Source organism: Rhagoletis pomonella, unplaced genomic scaffold (genome assembly GCF_013731165.1).
Source record: "Rhagoletis pomonella isolate Grant_MI unplaced genomic scaffold, Rhpom_1.0 Rhpom_scaffold_00005, whole genome shotgun sequence".
In the NCBI taxonomy this organism is placed as follows: domain Eukaryota; kingdom Metazoa; phylum Arthropoda; class Insecta; order Diptera; family Tephritidae; genus Rhagoletis; species Rhagoletis pomonella.
In genome coordinates, this window is record NW_023458559.1 from 66808670 (window position 1) to 66829956 (window position 21287).

Sequence of the window (21287 nt, forward strand, 5' to 3'; positions counted from 1 at the left end):
GATGAACCACTGGCGCAAATCCACAAGGGAGAGAGCAACTAGCGAAGCTTTTTGGTCTCGGCCCAAACCGACAAACGCGTATAGTGCCAATTAAGAAGAAGAAGAGACTTCGTAAAGATCAGTAATGAACATATGGTACGAAGCGACGCTTCTGATAAGTAAATTCGAGAGTTTTTAAGCAATAGTAACCTTAATCCCAGATTACTACGTTGGATTCTTTATGATGTTTGGAGCTTGCTCTCCTGACTTTCTTTAAAGGCTTTCAATTCTGTATACGAGTACACACACATACCTACATACATATGTACGTACGTGTATATACAGAATCAAGCAAAATTTCTTGAGTGCACACCCAGATTGAAATCTGCGTACTATCAGCAGAAGAATGCTCCTTAAAGTTAACTGTAAATACAGATATTGTCATACAAATTTAATAAACATAAATCAAGTAGCTAAACTCCGGAATAATATGTTTAACACCCGCTTCCGGATATTTGGATATCAAATAAAACCAGCCAGAAAACAAAACTGAAAATTGGTATGTAAATTTAAGACGGGTTCACCGTTTGTGGCAGAAAGAAAATTGAGTTGCCAAGAAAAATAAGCACACAAATGGAGAAAAACAAGGAAAAAGTAAATAATAATAAAAAAAGGAGCAAAGACGGTGCCAGCGCACAGTGCGATATTTGTACAATCTAGTTGGACAAAAGTACTAAAAAGAATATGCCCCGAATTCCATTGTTTTTACATACATACATACATATGTGATACAAAAATAACCCCCTGTTACGAAAACGAACACAAAACAAAATATAAAATAATGATTGACAAATCAGCGATAAAATAAATAAATAAAAAAATAAAAAATTTTAGTAAGAATTCTAAGCGCAATTTAATTTGCTTTTGTGCATTTAAATTCTGATCCGCGTGATTTTTTTGAGGCATCCACGGGATTAGTGACCAAATATTAAGAAGCCACTTCATAATTTTCTTTAATAAGCGGTGTAGTTTGTTCTCAATAACTTCTGATAAGTGAGCAATTCATCATCTCATAAAAAATTTTAGTTGTTGCGAAAACAAAAATAATTTTAAATACAGATATGTATATAGCGTTATTTGGAATTACGTTTGGCTTAAAACTGCGTCTATAAGTTATACAAATCGAAGGAAAAACCTTGCGCATGTTGGCGCACTTTGAAAATATCACACCAGACTTTATTTGATATATGCGTTAAAACCCCATGTTTTACTAGATTTGATACATTATTAGCATATGTTTTAGAAATTGTAGATGACTACACTATCAGACGCAGTCTTACTTTCAATGAAAGCAAGTATTTGGACTTTTTGCTTCAGAGTTCAAAACTAGTATATTAAAAATAAGTTCTTTATCTTATACTTATTATTATTTTGTCGTAATATGTTAAACTAGTGAACCCGCATGGCGTCGAAACGCCAACATTTCATTAAATTTTTTAAACAGATGAAACCCTATTCAAAAAGCTCTAAAAATATTCCTAATGATTAATCTAATGGAGATTTCGTTTCTACCAAAAAATGTTGCCCTTGCACGGTGCAAAATGTGCTTGATGTTACACTCAACCCTTTGTTTAGGCATGTTTTTGCCTTCTTGTTCTTGTCCAGCGCACTATTTCTTCATATTATCGTTTCAACCAACCATCTGACTTTCAGGGCACCCATCTCCCCTGACAAAGCTTCAAAGGGCAGAAAAGGTGCCATTTTTGCCTTACAAGAGAGTGACATTTTAAGAAACGAATACAAAATTTGTTCACCCTTTGCCCTTAATTTCGAATCGAACATGAAAAGAAACGAAATCACCATAAACCATTTCTCAGTGATGAGAGGTCTCGCATGGTGTCGGTTTTCAGTTCATCAAATTTCAATTCAATTTAAAATCAAGTTACAGGGAGCTTCAAAAAATAAAACCTGTGCACGTCTATGTAGAATCCCAGTTCTTTAATTTGACTTATCATTTTGGAAATTCGAAATAACGATGAAGATGTGATGACCTTAAAAAAAAAATAGATTCCAACTCTAATTAAAAATATTATCAGCCTATAGTTTTCTTAAAACTCTTTCGTTTGGCACTAATATTTCGACATTTCATTTATGTATCTTTCGTATAAGTAAAACAAATTCGACTTTTCAAACAGGTGGCAACCCCTTTAAAAGTATTTTCAAACTAAAATCTTTCGCCTGGCATTGTTATATATATTTCAATTAACTGATGAATTAAGTTGAATTTAATTCTTTTAAGCACATGGCAACTCTCCGAAATACAGTTTAGAAATAAATTATTTTCGAACCCATTTCGATTGATACCCATCTTTTGACAATCCATTTAACTTATTAAATAATTTGAGCTTAATTTTTTCAACAAAAAAAACCAAATGTTCAGCTTAAAGATTTCTTTCTTTTGATAACCATATTTTAAAATTTCATGTAACTTATGTATAATTAAACGAAATACCACTTTCAAAACAGGCGGCAACCCTCTTAAAATTTAGTTTCGAATTAAAATTACATTAAATATTTTTCGTCTGACATTGTTATAAATATTTCATGCAACTGATGAATTAAGTGGAAATTTATTTTTTAAACATGTGGCAATTCTCCTAAATATAGTTCTTAAATAAAGGATTTTAAAACCATTTCCATTGACAACTATCGGTTAGTAATTCATTTAACCTATTAAATAGTTTTAGTTTAGCCTTTAAACTGGGGCAACCATCAAACACATCAAAAATGTTCTAAATTGTCAAACTAAGTATTTCTTGAAGCTCTTTCATTTGACATCGTTAAAGTGAGACCATCTTAAACATCCATAACCTAAGCCCTTTAATTTGGTACCTCACTTTTGAAAATCGAACGGACGGTGCGGATCTGAGAGCATTGATTATTAAATAATTTGAATGCAATTTTTTATCAGGTGGCAACTCTTTTCGAAAAAGTAAAACCTTATTGCACATCTAAAGACCAAGTGCTTTAATTTGACATCTCATTTTTGAAAATCGGGCGGACGGTACAGATCTTTTATGCTGCACAAAAAAGCCTTCGCGTATTATATATATAGATTATATATATAGACGTTAAATGAGTATGTAGAAAAATAATTTTTTCCATCTAAACCAGGCATGCCCAGCGCAGGCAGAACTCTGTCAGTGTTGGGCATGGCGGATCTTAACTGTCAAAACACCCAAAATAAATTTGCCCACCTAGATCGTTGAAATATCACACTCAGAGTTACTAACTATACTTAGCAATATTGAGGATAAAAAAGTGCCAAAATGTGCCAAATAGAAAAATGAAAGTGCCAAAAAAGGCGTCCTAAAACAAAAGTTCAATGCCAAAGTAAGATAAACTAGTTGTGTACACTATAGAAATAAAGAAAATTTTAGTTGATAAAAAGAAGAACACCCAAATGATTTTAAAAAAAATGCATTGAAATACATATTACTATTTTTCAAAAGGGCCATTTTGGCACTTTGTGCCAAATTGAAAAATTTAGTGCCATTTGCAGTAAAATGGCCAAAAATGGCCTGTTTTGAGCTAAGTTGGCAGCCCTGATCACACTGTGCAGCGGGTGAACTCAATGTGTTGAGAATCTTCAAACGACACTCGTATGTGGCGCTAGTGTCAATGCAGCTTAAGGACAAGAAAATACGAAGAAATAAGAATAAACAACCACATATATGCAAACTGCTATATATCTTCTTTAAGCCCAGAGATGACCAAAAAGTTGTGGCTGTCGCAAAAAGAATAGAGTCCCCACAAAGGAAAAAAGATGAAAAAATTTATCACTTTGAGCTGCGTAAAAGTACTAAAAAATTTGTATTTGTCTAACTACACAATTTGTTCACACATTTTCTTTCTTTGGTGCAAGCTCGAGAGTTTAAGTTGAAAAGAATATGTAAATACAGTCAGCGTAGAAAATATGACGTTTTGACAAATTTATTTATTTTATTTTTATGTATATGAAAATTTAGTTTATTCAACAGCAAAAACTAGAATAATACATTTTTTAAAATTTCATACAGAACTCGAAGAAAATGCAAGATATACCAAGAAATTTTATTCGAAATTTTTCAAATCGGTTCCTAAGACAAATTATGAGTATACAGTTTTGTGGCCCATTAAAAAAAGATTGTGTTCATGCGTTATATGCAGTGTACGAAAATAAACTATATTGTACGTTACTATTCCGTTTCGTTTATTACTTCAAAAGTTCGGTACAATACGAAAACAAAACGGCTGAGTTCACTTTGGCGATAGTACACTACAGTAGTTTAGTAGTTACAGACGAAACACAAACGAAATGAATCGTGCAGAGAAAAATATATGTATGTATGTACATATGTATATGCAATAACTAAATACAAAACGAATGGCTGCAATGAATAAAAAAATAAAAATGTTTTTTAATTGAATTGGATATGAAAATTTACAGAAAAAATATGTTTCACGTAATTGAAACGTTTGCATACATATAACGTACCCTATGGTAAAATTGTCACAAACGAAAAGCAAACGTTTCTCGTTGGGGAAAATGACAGTGAATCTTACAATTTGTTTCTGACTATGTACAAAACTATACAAAACCACAAATGATATGATGATCGATGAGCAAATGGGAATTGTTTTGTACAGTTTATTTTCGTACCTTGGTTATATGTATAGAAGAAAATGCGCAACACCCTCGGCAAAAAAAGTTTTCAAAAATCAACGGTAATTTTTAGCGACTTGCACTTTATTATTAAAATTGAATAGGCACAAAACTGCATACTCAAAATTCTTCTAAGGAATTGAATTGAAATATTGAAATTTTCGGTGACAACTTCTTTGTATTTCTTGCATTTTCCCGACCTCTGCATGAAATTAAAAAAAAAAAAATGATTCTTTTAGTTTTTGCTTTTGAATAAACTATAATTTTATAAAAAAATATAAGAAAAATTCGGTATGGAAAATATAAATAAATAAAATCGTCAAAACGACAGGGTATGCATATTTTTGACGCTGACTGTATGTGTTTATAAAGAATTAAGCTGTGAAAAAAATCCTGGATGTAAGAGGTGGTGCACCACGGTAGCTGCTAGCTGTGGTGCGAGCTAACAGTGAAATGAGGAAACACATATTCATATAAAGCAGCTGTCATCTCATTAGGGATGAAACGGTGCGAGTAAATACAAATACATACTCGATACTTTTCCTTCGTTGCCAAGTAATTTTGGTATCGATACTTTTGAACCAAATACTGAGTAAGTATCGAAAAAAAATACTTGTATCGAAACCCGATACTAAAGTATATGTTAGACGCGTGGCAAGTGCAAGTCCTTTCCAAAAGTCTGTCAAACTCAAGAATTTCTAAAAGAGATTGCTGGAACAGTTACAGCTTGCATGTTAAGTGGCTTCCGAAAGCAGTTTATATTTCTGAAAATCAAACTTTCCAATACTACTTTTTGTCTGTTTACACGGTGAATGCAGACAAGTCCACTTTCAACTATGTTACCAGACATTTTTATGCTTATAACAGAATTAGTGACCTGAAAAATTTACTAAACCTCTTAAAATGTGCACAAAACAGTCACAAATGGTCCAAGTTATTAAAACTTAAATACTCCATATCAGTAGACTAAATTAATTATACGTATTTTCCATATTTTATTCAACATTATACAAAATCGGCAAAAAATGCGTCATAAGGCAACACTCGATTGGTTTGACAACATTACAGCGAAAATGAAAATTGCTAGTGCAGCACGAGCAAGTTAGAAGTATTTCTCGAAAGCGATTTGCAAATTTCAGTTGCAGTTACGCCTTGCAATTTTTATTTTCGAACAAGTAAGAAAGTCTAAGTTCGGGCAGAGCCGAACATTAAATACCCGGCGCACGTATTAAATATATGTTTTTCGCCTTAACGAAAGCTACGGCTACATGGTAAGCCGGGGCGTATCAATTTGGAGTAAATTAGAGTCCTTAAATTTCGATTTTGAAGTTTCAAGCAGTTCTGAAATTTACCGTTATATGAAAAGCGGCCTCAATTTTAGTCCGATTTCAACAATTTTCAACGGTTTGCTTTTATGTGGCAAGCACAATAACCACACCGAGTTTGGTACAAATTGGTAGAACGGTTACTGAGATACATATATGTGATCATAAGTGGGCGGTGCCACGCCCATTTTCCAAAAATTTATCACAAACGTATTTCTTGGTAAAGAATTGTTGCAAGCATCAATTTTGAATAAATTAGCTTCAATATTTAATGATTTATCGAAGATTTTGTATTTCTCTAAATTACCGTTATATGGGATGTGGGCGTGGTTATCGTCCGATTTTAAAAATTTTCGGCGATTTTGTATGCTGTACCAAGGCCGATAACTGTGCCAAGTTTGGTAGAAATTGGTACAGCGGTTACCAAGATATACACATGTAACCATAAGTGGGCGTGGCTACGCCCATTTTCCAAAAATGTATAATATTCTTATTTTTTGTCAAAAAATTATTGTAAATACCAATTTTGAGTGATTTATCTTCAGTAGTTACTAAAATATCGCAGTTTTCGTATTTCTGGAAATTACCGTTATATGGGAAGTGGGCGTGGTTACAGTCCGATTTCGCCCATTTTCAATAGCAACCTACCTTGGATTAAGGGAAACCTACATACCAAATTTCGTTGAGATATCTCAATTTTTACTCGAGTTATCGTGTACACGGACAGACGGACAGACGGACAGACGGACAGACGGACAGACGGACAGACGGACAGACGGACGGACAGACAGACATGGCTTAATCGATTTCTTTTTTCATCCTGATCATTTATGTATACATTTGTCTATATCTATCTCGATTCGTTTTGGCTGTTACAAACAACCGTTATGTGAACAAAATTAATATACCCTTGTGCACAAGTGCGCTCGGGTATAAAAAGATTTCTGCAAATCTGCAAAAAGGACTTTCTGGCTGTTTACACGGGAAAACAGACTTTCGCTTTCGCATTTTTGCTCGCCTGCGCCAAGGCGAATTAAAAAGTTGGTGTTGGGGAATTTGGTACAAATGTGTTGAATTTTATAATATTTATATAATGCACTAGACTTTTATAAAAAAGTATTAAACATCGAAAAAATAATAATTATAGCCCAAACTGGTCAAAATAAAAAGTTTCTTTTATTTCTTCCACCAATGTATACGGCCGCCAACATCTTCTATTAATTCGCCTTGCTCGGGGTTTTATGGGCATGGTTTTGGTTCACACAGAATACCTTCATAGACAAAATTATCGATATGAGTAGGTATCGATAATTTAGACCCGATATGTTTCAGATATCGAGACTTTATTTCGATACTACTTCCAAGAAAAAGATACCTGCATGGAATAGTTTCATCTCTACGTCTGATCAAATAGTTTTAAGTTTGTCAAGCTTTTAGTTAGCAGCAGAATTTGCTTTTTTTTTTGGTAGTGGTTGTGCCAGTTTTGAGCTCCGCAACTACCACAACTGTTTGCATATACGGTTCAGAGATGCTTATGCAATTTTCAACCTGAGTTTCTTCAAACAAAAAAGTTACATACATCTAAAAAACTGCTTAAAAATCACAGACGAAAGGGTGGTTCATAAGTGCTCAAGTCAAATGGTTTGAAGCTCTCTCGGTATCTAAGATCAGTTTTCTTTTTGCGCAAGGAAAGACAAATTTTGTAGTAACTATATTTAGTTAAGTTAATTATGTGTATAATATATATCTCAGGAATCGATTCAGAATCGTTTAAAAGGGGCTCTGCAATAAACTAAAAACCGCGAAAAAAAACGTTGAATCCTTAACAAGTCCTTCTTAAAAGTGGTGCTCTAAAGTTCGAGCTGATATTGACAGTCGTCACTGGTATACATGTGGATCGTTCTAGATGGGTTGTTAAAGAAGAAGATTTTGATTCGTAAGAATCAGTAGTAATCAAAGATACATGTAAGTTTCTGCTGTCAGACTCCGAAATTATGTAGTTAAGCTATTCATATTAGTTATTTAACAATACCAAGGGAGCCTGAAATTATGCAACCTGTAGCCGGATTCCAACATTCACCATCGCCAATTTTGGTCGCCAAAAATCTCCAAAAGAATAGCCGGCGCGCCTAACCAAATGTAACATTTAGTTCAAAGCTCCTTATATTTCCAGATTTGGCTGATTACACATTGCATCTGTTGCTTTTTCGTATTGTATACAGTGTGCAAACCCCTTTTTATTTGAGTGTGGTAGAATCTGCAAAAAAATGTGGTAGAATTGAATAAGATTTGGTAGATTTTCCAATTCATATTTTTATTGGGTATACATATCGGACACCGTCGTCAAAAGAGGCAAAACTCAAAAATTAGATCGGGAAATATACATACTAAGTGCTAGATCCTACAGATTCCACGCAATTGATGCAAAAACAAGTAAAACATTAGTTTTCTAATTAGAGAATATAATCATAATACTTAAGCAAATATAAATATGCGGATTTTTGAAATATTAAAAAGTTAGGGCACAGATATATTTAAAGCAAAATTTATGATGTACACTGAGGGGAAAAAATATTAAAATCAAATAGAAACGTAATTGATCTTACTATAAACGTCAACGAAAGTAATGTATATTGGTAAATATTCAATTCAATTACGCGCATATTAAAATGACCGCGTTAGTACCGAAAAAGCATCCGTGAAGTGAATAAACAAGATAAAAACTAAAAAAAATTTAATTTGCATGTTACCCGCAGTGGAATTCGAACCCGACCATCTCCGGATATCAACAACTTGTGGCAAGCATCTTTGCGCACTCAGCTACACCCAGACATATAAATTCGCGTTCAAATGCTGAATATCCATCAACACCACAGCACGCGATTTGTACGGATAAACATGTATGTACTATGTATGGATGTGTGTGTTGTCACCGCTCTCAGAGCGGCGCTCTGCATGCTTGGGGTGCGTATGTACACTTACATATGCATACTCAGATATGAACAGTCAAATACGTGCGTAATAAATTTTGTATGAAAATATTATTTTTAAATACGGAAATTTTTAAACGATAATCAAATATAAAGTATTCATTTTTACTATGCATCATTCCCTCAGTGTACCTTTTTAAAAATTTATTGATTAATTTTTATATTTCGTATTAGAATTCAGTTGAAATTTTAGAGTTATGTGAAAATTGTATACAAATGTTCTGTCTAAAAATGTGGTAGATTTTAAGCCTTGTGTGGTAGATGTGGTAGACGCCCAAATTTAAAAAAATATGTGGTATCTACCACATATGTGGTCTTCACTTTTGAAAGCAGAAGGAAAAGGTAACATTCGTCTTATATTGTTTCATAAATTTTGTGTATCCCAATATTCTAAGTAGTTGCCAAGAGTGGCTATATGTGGGGTAGGGATGTCAATCCCGGGATCCCGGTATTTTTAAGTCCCGAATATCCCGGGATTCGTCAATTTAAATCACGGGATTGCTGGAAATATTTTTTTTGTTAGCCAATTAAATTTTTATCACAAATATTTATTATTACTTAAATATACTGATAATATCTTAAATTGATCTCAAACAGTGATTTAAAAAATGTTATATAGTTACATAGGCAGTTACTCCTGTACCAAATACAGTCACTTACCAAAATATTTTGCATCGATTTTTTTGCAATATTCAAAATATTTTTCATGGTATTTTTTTGTTAATTAAAAAAAATAAATAGCTCATTTTACAACAAAAATCATGTAAATCAAAATTGCACACTTTAGAGAAAGTTGGTTTAAGTTCTCCAAATTATCATAAAAATATCAAACTTTTTGATCATAATTTTTACAAAAAATTGTATTATGCAGTTTTATAGCCCATTCAATTTAATACAATAAAGTGCAATTTTAAAGTTGCTAAAAACTCCCTTGATTTTTGAATTTTTTTTACTGACGATGTTGGGCATTTACTTCCTTATAACGAATTTTTTTGTAGCAAAAAAAAAGAAATATAAAATGTCAACGGGATGTTTTCGCAACTTCAAAATTGCACATACATATATATTTTTTTAAATTAACAAAAAAAAATACCATGAAAAATATTCTGAATATTGCAAAATAAAATCAATGCAAAATATTTCTGTGAGTGATCGTATATGCATTTGTACTTGTAGTACAAAAACTATGTTATAAATTAATGAGGATATGTACATACATACATATATGTTTGTAAAATTTTATGTTTGTTTTTTGTTGATTGAAAATACTGATTTATCGCCTTAATAAATATGTAAATGAATTACAAGCAATTGTACTTTTTTTTTGTTATATCAATCTGATTTAAAATACTATAATAGGATGATCACAGATGTGTTGCACTTTTGCCTGAATTTCGGGACAATCCCGGGATCCCGGGATTGTATTTTCAGATCCCGAAAATCCCGGGATGGACAAACCCCCAAAATTGACATCCCTAATGTGGGGCATGATCTATTCATAGCTCAACTATTTCATAGCTCAAAGAAGTACATGACCTGAAAACAAAAAATTGTGTGAAAATACTGAAAAAATGGTAAAAGCAGAATATACAACAACGTTGACAGTGTACCAAATCCAACAAAGTTAATTTTTTAATTAACAAGTAAAGAAGTATAAGTTGGAGCGAATTAAATATATGTGTTTGCACCTTTCTTTAAACCATGTACCTGAAAAGCTGGGGTTTCCCCCGATTTCAAACATTTTCGATAATATGCTCAATTAGACTTAATGATATATTTAAATAAATGAACTGGGCTTAGTGGAAATCGATAAAGTGCTTACCGAGCATAAGCGGTGTCGTGCCCATTTTCCGAAAATCTATACATATAATAAAATTTTTACAGGCCGGTGTCTGTACATAATAGATATTAAAGAAAAATGAATATAGGCGGTCTTCATAAGAGCAATAGAAGCCAAATCAAGAATTTTTAGAAGTTTAGAAATAGAAAGCAGTTTTCACCGATGTATTGCTTGAGGTCTAACTTAAAATCTAGAAGAGGAACAAAATTTGAGAGTTGCCACCGGTTTGAAAATTACAGTTTTGCTAAAATTGATAGATACATTAAATTGCAATATGGCTGTCAAAATAAAGAGGTTTCAAAAGGCTCACAGCCATTTTTTTTTGGAACGTTGCCACCTGTTTGATTTTTTTTATTTATTTTAATTAATAATATAAATTGAATATTGCAATATGGGTATCAAAATAAAGAAGCTTAGGAAAGTTTGCCACCGGGAATATTTGAGGAATATTTTGAATATTACAATTCTGGCGGTTAAAGCGGTTTAAGAAAGTTTACTGTCGAAAATACTTTTGAAAATACTATTTGAAAAACTTAATTCAGTTAAATTGACAAGATAAGGTAAATATTGAATTAGTACACCTTTGAAGAAAGTTCGCGATATGTATGTAGACTGGAGTTATAAGAATATAAAATTTCCATGAGAAAGCCGAGTAGTATAAAAAATAAAGAATGCTTCATAAATCTTTCCTTGTTTGAAAATCTCCCATCATAAATATCTTAATTTTATTTTCCAAAAATTAGCCCATACGAGTCTTTGAAGGGAGGAACAATCCAAAAATACATTTTTCACGAATTTATTGATATGAAATATTTATTAACGCGAAAGTTCCATGTGGACCGACCTTTAAACACATTTTTATTGATTGAATAGTCACTTACAATGAAATTTGTCAGCTGCAGATGTGAAGTGATTGACAGTCATAATTTACATATGTGTTGATCTGCGAGTACCCTTTTTAACTGAGATGACTAACCTTTTAGAATTTTTCGAATCAGTTAAACAAAACTCAACTGAAAAGGTAGTACAAAATATTGCAAAGAAGTACATTTGACTGTACTTCGAAGTACGAAGTACAACGGCTCCAAAAGAAGTACTGTACTTCCGAAAGAAGTACGGTTGGTCACATTATCTATACCTCAACTATTTATTGTACTTTTACACTGTACGGACGTTAAAATGACACAAAAAAACGCGGAGGCACGTAGACTTATACTAGGTTCACATATAAGTAGATTATCCTCATTTTCGAGCTTAACTCCCTAATCTGTAATTAGAAAAAGAGATTAGCTATATAAAATTCGTCCCATGTTAATCTGTAATTATAAAACAATCTCAGATTTAACCGATAACTTTTCGGTGTCCATCCTAGTTTTATCGATAGTTTTTGCGAAGAAGGGCAGAAATGGCAAATGTAAAAGTAAACAAAAATGGACGCTAGCAAGGAAAAGAGGTTTGTAAAGGTATTTTTAATAAAATGTTAAGTTAAAATATATTTATATTGCTTAATATAGCAGAAAAACGTGATCACGGTGGCACAGAGAAGAAACATAACTTTTCCGTGAGATGTGAGAATAACAAGCACACAAAAATTTGACGGCTAATAATCTCAGATTTACCTGTTTAAACGGGGTGATTAAAAAAACGAGCTTTGATTGAGATAGTATTTATATGTGAACATACTTTAAATTTTGAGTCGTAGATTACGGTTCTGTATAAATATAAGTTAAATTTAGAGCAATTGAAAGTTTCGTAAGGAACTTAAAAAAAAATTAAAACAAATCATGGTACAATGACAATCATAAGAGAAAAAGCATATGTTTGTCAAACAAAAATGTGGCAGCACTTTCAATCATGCCAGAGTTACATACGGTAATTTGCCATTGCTTGCAAAAACGTCCATGTTTTTAGGCCTTTAATTTGGACTGAATTTGTTTTACTTTTTACGAATATTAAAAAAAAAGCACCAGCATCTCCTAACAGTAAAATGAATAACGAACCTTCGACCGGCAAGTAAGAAACATTAATTTTTATTAATTTGAATTGGCATACCCACAATAAGAATTTGTATGCATACAAAGTCCATTAAATCCTCAAATAAAAAATTTGGTACCCTTTTCGAGAAAAAAAACGCGATTCTTCTTGGGATTTAGTGCTTTTTCAAATTCAAAGCTTGGCAACACTGCTCATACGCCCTCTACGAGTCGGCTATGTACGATATGGCGTATGAGTAACATTACTTCCGGCACCTATTTCATTTGCACATTTTCATTTGACCATTGAAAAGTTGTTTATTTATCCATAGATTTTCCTTGCTAGTAGCTTAATTTTTTGGCAAAAGCACATTCTTTAATAGAAATGAAAAAAAAAATTAAAAAATTTTCTAATTTTTTTTTAAATTTGTTTGTTAAAGATTGAAATTTTTTAAGATGTATAGTAAAAATTATCATATTCATATCAAAGTAAAGGCGTTTGAGAAAGCTATGTAAATTTTTTTTTGTAACTTCTAAAAATTATTTATTTAAATGAATTATGCAAAATTCTGAAAGAGATCGCAGCACAAAGTGTGCCTGAGAACACTTTTATTCAGAAATACATTTTTAGTGAGATTGCTACCTAAAAAATTTTGAAGTGTGGCAACTTTAATTTTTCAGTGTCCTATTAAGAATATTTATTCTGAGAAGTAAAGATAATACATATACACCGAATATGTTTGATGGTATCCTGTTTTAGAAAATAGTAACAAGTGTTCGTACACGCAATGACTCAAATAAGTGACCACGTGTTGATTTTTATTAAATATTCGCAATGTTCTTCGATCAAAATTGTTTTGTTGTCTTAATATATAAAAATCAGGTGTCACTGTGTTCGTTTACGCTAATCTCCGAAACCGCTTAACCGATTTCAATGAAATTTTGTGGGTGTGTATTATTAGTTCCAACTTAAAAGATAGGATAGTTTTTTTTCATCGTAATTTTTTCTATGCTCTTAAAAATCCCGTGTCGTTTACGCTAACTACAAACTGTCCATATCCGAAGCGAGAGTTTTCCAATGTTAACGCTTCATATGTATGTTTATGTTGGGAGAAATAGGTAGGATAGCAACAAAATAATGTAGTAGTAGTAACCAGAGATCGTTTTTTTTTCAAACGTAGTGAACAATAATAACATTATTTTGTAAATTTCGATATTAAATGAAACGTAAGAAACAATATGGCTCTTCACACCGGGCTCGGTATTCGGTAATTCGGTGTCCGGTAATTTTTTGTAATGTAACACTATTTTACACAAACATAATACATGGGAAAAAATTACCGAACACCGAGTTACCGAGTAACAAGACCCATAATATCTACGATGCATGTAACCTGCCTATGTATCTGTGTGTAGCAGGACAACGTCTGCCCGGGATTACAAGTTTTTCTATAAAAATACCGTCCACGCTTTAAACTAAAATTGTATGGGCTATAAAACTGCAGACCCAAAAATGTTCTAAAGATTGGAATTAAAAAGTTGAAATTTTGATGAAAATTTGTTGAGATTTCTTAAATTTTATAAAAAGTTTGAAACTGTGGTTTATATGGCTTTGGTTAAATGGACAAAATTTTTGTAGAACAAAAAAAAATAAACCGAAAAACATTACGAATATTTAAAAAAAATCAACACGTGGTCATTTGTTGAGTAACTGTATGTATATACATATGTATGCACATATACAGTGGACCGTACCACCTTACAGGTAAACAAAAAAGTTCGTGATACACCCTTTAGCCTAAAATACTTTTGCAAAGGAATTTCGAATACAAATTTTTTTGTCGTTTAATTTTACACTTTTCGGTGACACATACATTCGGTAATTAAAATTTTCTTAAAACATTTTTAAAGTTTAATGATTTTTAGTGCGCTATAATTTACTGACATTAGGGTGGTACGCTAGGTTGATAATAACTGAAATCTGGTGGGCAAGTACTAAAACGGGGTACCTGATTTTAATAAACTTTGAAACAAGACATCTGTATCCTCTGTAGGTCCGACTGTTAATGCTGAAGGTATGGCAAAATATGTAAAAAGGCGACAATTACGTTCTCCAAAATACCCTCAAATCGAAATAATTTCTTACCAAAAGTTTAATAATTTTTGTCGAGCATTAATTTACTGATATCAGGATGGTACGTTGGGATGGTATGAGCTGAGATCTGGTGGATAGGTACTAGAGCTGGGTACTTGAACTCAATGAACTTTAGAATAAAAAGTTATCCAAACAAAAACTCCGGTATATCATACTTTAACATTCGACCATAAATGCTGAAGATATGATAAAAAAATTTAAAAACGCAACCCCTATGTTCGGCCAAATTTTTTTTTTTTCGAAATTGCCTAGCACAAATATTTTAGACTCAGGCGGGTACGGCAAACTTTTTTTCCGGTACGGTCTAATGCATTGTTTAAACCTCGGCAAAAGTATTCAATGGATTAAACAAAACCTCCGAAAGTATGTAGAGTCTACATTGTAAACTTTCGCCAATGATATGCAAAGGCTTTGCTCTCCTTTGGGAACATTATTCGGAGTCGCAAACTGCACTGGCGTTGGTATTGGTTTCGGCGGTATGATGAGTTAGCGTAGAATATAATGCTGGGATTCGTAGAAATAAATATTTACATATTATCTTCATACATACATACATACCAGATAAATGAAGCTCAATTTTAGGCTCTGAATTTCAATCCAGCTAATATAAAGCTAAATCCTGTGCACGTGTTTGGACACATTTACACACATAAATATGTACATATACACAGGCAGGTTAGCCAGCAAGTGTACGCCAAATCGAAAAATCGAGCAACCCTACAGCAATTCAGACTCACCCTAGGTTAGCCCTCAGATAGTCCCTAATTCCCTTGTAAATGTGTGTTTAAATGTTCACTTTGAATCAAGGCCAGATCAAGCGATTGGGACATTCACAGCGTGGTGATCTTTAAATTTTTTTTATTGAGTTGTCACTGTCAAACTGTACTTTTCGTCTATCTCTAGACCGAATCCTTAGGGACTGGTCGAAAGCTGACATTTTCGATGCAAGCAAATGTCCAATTCTGACCAGTCAAATTTTTATCAGTGAAGTACTGGTCCTTTATGGAAAATTGGCCGCCTTATTGCTGCAGGGAAATAACGCACGTTTAATACATATATTTTTCAGCTAATATATTTATTTAAGTGACGGTACACACATGCATATCGTCGTTTAAAGTGCAAAACCGCGTATTAACAAAATGCAAAACCGCGTATCAAGATAATGCAAAACCGCGTGTGTGAGATTGCATAAATTATTTTATAGAGAGTAAAAACACTCATATTTCAAAATGGTTCTCTTTTTTATAAAGCAATCGCATTCCTGGCTAGTATATTTCAGGACGAATGGATAAGGGTTGAGCCAAGAGCTTGTGTGAGCAAATCGCATTTTTGGCAGCAAATATCAGTTACGTGGTTTTGCTGAATGACAATACGCGGTTTTGTACTTTAAACCAAGGAATGAAACCGATTCAAAATAACGTTCCGGTTTGGGTTTCGGTTTTGCCAAGTGTTTCGGTTTCGGTTTTGGTTTCGTTCTTCAAAATTTATTTCGGTTTTGGTTTCGGTTTCGTTCCGGTTTCGGTTTTTCACAGCCATTTTGTTGATATTATTTAAATCACAATGTCTTAAACGTTGAGGAAAGAAAATCGAAAATTACAGTTCACTGATAATATCAACACTTGGTTCTTTCCCTAACGATCCGGACCGGATTTGGTAATTAGAGAATAAGAGAAACATTTTCTTTCAAAAATGGAGCAAAGTTCAGAAGTACGGAAGCGCAAAAACCCACATTTCGTGCCCACAAGTCGAGAAACAGCTGATTCACGTTGTTCTTGTTTTTGTCACTTATACCATGTTCATGCTAAAACTGGTTTTCGACCTAAAACTTGTGTTTTCGTCCATATAAAATCTGTTAAACGAAAACCAGTTTCCGCTGAAAACTACTTGAAAACTCACTTTCCACTCATTCCAATCGGTGTCTTCACTAGTTTTTTTCGATTATTTATCGAAGTGGAAGTCATATTTTATCATCTTTAATACGCAATTTCGGATTTATTGTTAATTGCCTGGCCAAAGCAAAATAAGAATGAAAGTTAAAGGTTGTAAATGAAAAGAAAATGAAGGAAAAATGTTTTGGTTGTCGATCAGAACATGGTATTAAATGCAAACACTTGGAAATTGAATTTTGATTTCACAAATTTGATTTTAAGTACATAGATTGAAAATACATCAACAGGCCATTCACTTTTCCTTAAAAGCACCAAGTAAATGCAGGCAACATGTAAACACAATACAGCTGATATGCACTTTGACACTTTATCCATTTTTACTCGGAGAAAATTTCGGGCTGTTTCGGGCAGGAAGAAGAATACACTTACGATACTCGAATACGCTCGAATTTTCGCTCTTTATTACCCATTTTGTTGAGTACAGGCATGATTTCTGGGCTATTTTGGGCACACGCGGGATCTCGCATTGCGTACGGGAAAGAAACTACTTAAATATAATTAATCGATTATCGATTCACAACAACAAAGTCATCAGCAGATTTTTGCGAAAAGTTACCTTGCCATACTTATTTACTACTTAACAAGAATTTTAGCAAAATGTTGCTGATTTTGGTTAAATAAATCATTTATTTCAAAGAAATTTTTATTTATTATTTTTGTAAATTTCTGGAAACCGATTGAAACCTGTGATTGAAATGGTTTCGGTATCGTTCCTTTTCAGGTCAAGATAACGGTTACGGTTTCGGTTTCGGTTTTGAAAAACGAAACGGTTTTAAACGGTTACGGTTTCGGTTTGGGTTTCGGTTTCATTCCTTGCTTTAAACGCCGATATGAATATATGTATGTACCCTGCAGCAAGTTTAATCAGTTTGAAAGTAATTTATAAACTACTTTATTTTCAATGATAACTAATTGAAATTCTCACTATTTTACCTGCAACGAACTCATTTATTTAATAAGGCGATGTCCTAGGAAACAGCCAATTGCTTTTTCCTGCGTGTATTTTAACTACTTTAAAATGCATTTGGCTTAAACAACTTCAAAGTCAGTATGTTTCTTTTGAATACGCTTGTGTTATGCACTTCACAGATACTTTTCCATACTTCCAAGACACAAATTGTTTTTTTTTTGAGTAAAAAGAGTATCAAAATTCGAAACATTTTCTCATTGCATTAATTCTAAAGTATTCTTTCAATTAGTTGATTACAAAAAAAAAATCACTTGTTTCCGTCAGGGTACATTCCATAGAAATATATATGTTTGCGTATGTCCAAAGCTAGTTGGCTAGTTTAGCACACTTATTTGCTTTATGTTGATAACACAGGGAATATAGAAATGTTAAAGCATGGGAGGATGCCCAAAAGCCTTTGGTAGCTCAGCCGACGAACACCCATAATACCCACAAAGAGTTCCAGAATCCCTTAGGTTGCTGATATATTTGTCCATTTGTAATTGCATATATTTCTATATCACTAGCATACCTGTATACCTTTTCAGTACACATTTTTGTGTAAATAACATCGCCGGAAGTGTAATCCCATAACGGATGCTAACTCGTCATTCACTTCAGGCAAACCAAGTGTGGACTATCCACAGCCAGCTAACTAACATTGCATCTAGCTGTCCAGCTGAAGGAAATCGTAGTTATATGTGCCTGATTTGTTGACATGTGAAAAGTTTAGCAATCATTTTGTTATTTAGTTGGCAATCAGCAGACGACAATAGAGGAAATAAAATGGATTTTTAAAATATTTGCCTATTTCGGCTCCTATATATGTAAATGTGGTGTAGGGGTTTTATGTACATATGTACATACATACATACATCTTTACTTAGTTTTCATTTTCATCCAAATATGAAAAATATATCATACAAAGCGCTTTTAATTCTTTTCAAATACGAGCACTCACAAATAATGCTTTGAAAAATTTGACCGAATAAAATACGTTTTAATACCTTAGGCTTATACTGAAAGGTGAATAGTATTTTGGGAATCAAATTTAAATCTGTCGACATTCAAATTCACTTGGGTCCACCGACTCAGAGACCAGTTATTCAGAATATGTACATATTATATCTGTTTGGAAACGAAAAAAGGGCTTATTCTGTATGAGAGGAGTTTTTAGTGGTGGCCAGCCGCTAATGTTTCAGCAATTGAAAAGCTATGTCTCGGTCAGGGCTGCCAACTATCCTTGGCTATTATTGGGCATAAAATGGTGCCAGAAAGTGCCAAATAGAAAAATAAAAGTGCCATTCTTTTTAATCCAAAGAAAATTATTTATTTCTTTCCCATTTAGTAATAGAATAGGAACCACGTTTATAAAGAAAAAGTTCAAAATTTTAGTTGGTGAAAAAGTAAGTAAGTTGGCACTTTGAGATAAATTGAAAAACTAAGCGCCATTTGAAGTGAAAAAGGGCCAACAATGGCACGATTTGCGCCATGTTTGCAGGCCAGAACTCGGCATTTTTCTTTTCACCCTATATGTATATACATATCAAGGACTTATATTCAATGTGACCTATCTGTCGTTTTATTAACAAAAATAAGATTCCTATATAAAAATCGACCTTAGACTTAACTGTCAACGATGATGTTAATGTTGTCCTTGTATATCGCTTGTCACAAGAATTAAGTACCCAATTTTAAAATTAAAACTCTAAGCAGTGATGACAGTTAAGTATGAAATGGGATCTAACATCTGAAAGTAGTTTTTGTATAAACTGCAGATAGGTCGTATTTAATGTAAGACCACGATATGTTTTTATATAGGTAATTGAGTGATCATAAAAGAGAGATCTCTTTCTTCTCATCCGTCGGGGCATTTCGGAAACGAGCAAGACGTTGAAGAATTCTTGTTAATCAAATGTCTTTCTCAGCACTTTTTTCTTCCGTTTTAAGTCTCAGCCTTTTCGAGGTCATCAACGAATCGAACAGAGCCTTCGTTGTTTTAAAAAATTCGAGCATTCCAGTTGTTTGAATATTTGCTGCAATTTTCATCAAAAGTAGATGGTTTCAATCGGAGATTTTTCTTTCTGATCCACTTTAAAGAATAACATGAGAAAAAGACAATTAAATATTATATGGATTCTTCCTCTTCTTCTTTATTGGCGCTGTAACCGCCCAGGCGATTTTGGCCGAGTCCAAACCAGCACGCCAGTAATTTCTCTTTTGTGCCAACTGACGCCAATTGGAAATGCCAGGTGAAGCAAAGTCCTTCTCCATCTGGTCTTTTCAACACAGAGGAGGCCTTCCTCCCTTTCTGTTACCAGCATCGCGGCCCGCGTTGAATACTTTCAGAGCAGGAGCGTTTCTGTCCATTCGAACGACATGGCCAAGCCAGCGAAGACGCTGTATTTTAATTCGCTGCACTATGTCCATGGCGTTGTAAAGCTCATACAGCTCATCGTTAAATCGTCTGCGGTATTTGCCATCGCCAACGCATAAAGATCCGTAAGTCTTTCGCAGAACCTTTCTCTCGAAAACTCCAAGAGCCGCTTCATCAGATGTTTTCATTGTCCATGCTTCCGCGCCATACACCAGCACAGGCATGATGAGTGACTTATAGAGTGTGTGCAAGAGTGATTCTCCGTTGGATTGCAAGGCTGACATTATTATTGGAGTTAATGCTGGTTTCCAAATAAACGAAGTCGTCTACTTTTTCAAACTTTTAATTGTCAACAGTGACGTAAGTGCCAAGACGCATATGCTTTGACTGTTTGTGTGATGACAGGAGACACTTCGTTTTGTCCTCGTTCACCACCAGACCCATTCGCTTTGTTTCTCTATCCAATTCCTTGTTTTTACCGAAAATATCGACGTTGTCGGCATACGCCAGCAATTGTACGCGCTTGTAAAGTATTGTGCCTGAGCGGTTCAGTTCTGCGGCTCTTATTATCTTCTCCAACATCAGATTAAAGAAATCACACGAAAGAGAGTTACCTTATCTGAAACCTCGTTTGGTATAAAATGGCTCGGAGAGGTCCGTCCCGGTTCTGAGAGAGCTGATGGTATTGCTCAACGTCATTTTACACGGCCATATTAGTTTTGCGGGGATACCAAATTCAGACATCGCGGCATAAAGAAAACATCTTTTCCTGCTGTTGGAAGCGGCTTTGAAATCGACAAATAGCTCATGCGTGTCGATCCTATTCTTGCGCGTGTTTTCCAAGATTTCGTGTATTGTGAATACCTAATCTATGGTGAATTTGTCAGGTCTAAAGCCGCACTGCTAAGGTCCAATTAGTTCGTTGACGGTGGCCTTCAATCTTTCACACAATACATTCGATAAGACCTTGTAACCTATTCTTAGAAGGCTGATATCGCGGTAGTTGGCGCGTATGGCGGGATCGCCTTTCTTGTGGATTGCGCAG